Source organism: Homalodisca vitripennis, unplaced genomic scaffold (genome assembly GCF_021130785.1).
Source record: "Homalodisca vitripennis isolate AUS2020 unplaced genomic scaffold, UT_GWSS_2.1 ScUCBcl_7171;HRSCAF=14735, whole genome shotgun sequence".
Taxonomy (NCBI): domain Eukaryota; kingdom Metazoa; phylum Arthropoda; class Insecta; order Hemiptera; family Cicadellidae; genus Homalodisca; species Homalodisca vitripennis.
In genome coordinates this window covers 19,383-21,144 of record NW_025783344.1, presented here as the reverse complement: position 1 = coordinate 21,144, position 1,762 = coordinate 19,383, and positions in this window count along the sequence as shown.

Below are 1,762 nucleotides of genomic sequence, written 5' to 3'. Positions count from 1 at the left end.
TTGAGTTTGTTAATTAGACATTTTTATGAGTTGAAAAATCGTATAAAACCTGACATAGAACTCTATCTCCAAAAAGTTAGGATAAAATTGGGATAAAGAAATAGAGCTTAGGGTCGAAAACACCCTTTTTGCGTTTAGAGCACAATAACTCCGTTAAAAATCCTATAAACAAAGAAAAATTATCAATATCATCTGAAGAGAATTCTATTCTCAAAAGCATAATGTAAATAAAGACAATAAAAACGGAGTAGTAAAAAAATTATGTTTTACTTTTATGAGTAATTTTCAAACTTTTAGTTTTGATCGGTATTAAAAATAAAATAAACACATAATGTGCTGTCAGCAGGAACCTTAAATTCTAGTGTCATTTACCATTATTGTACGACCGTAAGACTATTGCCGTATCGTAAACTGAGATTCAATGACTTTTACAGGTCTCCGCCAGGCACTGAGCTTATTCTAATCACATTGTTGTAGTTAATACGTTAAAGTGGTATTAAATGACAGAAATAGCTAGTAAAATTAGTTTTAGTACTGCATTCTAATGAACATCAATTAAAAGTCATCAGTACATAAAATTATTTACACAAACATATACTTATTACATTCATGTATCAATTCTCTAAGAAATGTAATATAAATATTATATAAGTTCAAGGAATTAAGTTTAATGCAGGGAACACTGTTTAGTTTGTTGACATCCGTTTTAGATCTTATGTAATACAGCATATACGTAGTATGTAAAAAAAAACATTAAAATTAGAAAACCGAATGCACTACCTGGCTCTTTACCCATACAAACTTAAAAGAAGTAAACATATTGCTAAATGCCATGGAACACCTGCAAAATTGGTGAGATCGTATAACAAAACTGCATCTGGCTATTGTTTCTGGTTTTCTGCGTGTATGGAACACTCATAGCTCTGAAACTCTGAAAATTCCACTAGAATGGATACAAAGTAAGGAAAATATCTCAGATTATTACAAATGGAACACAATGACAATTAAATTATAAAAATAAATGAAAACGGGATTATTATTTCTGCTATACTCACTTTTATTATGCTCAAACAGAATTTATTTTATTCATGCAAATATTTTTGCATTGAAGAATGCTGAATGTCGCATAATAAATCTTTGTTTCTCTGATTGTATCCCTAAATTCTTACTTCATAAAAGTAATCTGTACGTACGTAGAATTCATTTAAATTTTTGTGTCAAAATTCGGAAAAGTTGTTTGCAATGAAACTTCTCGTGCATACTTTGATGTAAACTAGAACAGTTGTATCGTCCTGTGTACATAGTTACTATCCATTATCTTGAAATATGCTTCATTAGTCTCGATTAAATATCGCCATTAAAATCTATAAAAAACATTTTATATCAGTAAACCCAGAAAATATTTTAAAAACGTAGATTTGTAGTACTTAAAACAATATTATACTCGTATAATAACAATAATATTACCTTTTGCGTGTAATATTAACGCAAATTACTTAACGATTTTAATTTTTTTTAATTTTAGTTTTAAATTTTTTGTAAACTTTACTACAATATCGATTAAAATATAATGGATTTAGGTAACAAACACATTCGTGGTTTGAAAGATAAACCATTTACGTCAAAATGATTACATTGAAATGGACAAAAGTGTTAAATAAAATAGGTCTGTTTATTGTGATACTAGGTATTTTTAATATTAGGACTTAATTGATTTAAAACTCGTATCTGTCGAGTAGTGCAGTTTTTTATGTAGATTCTG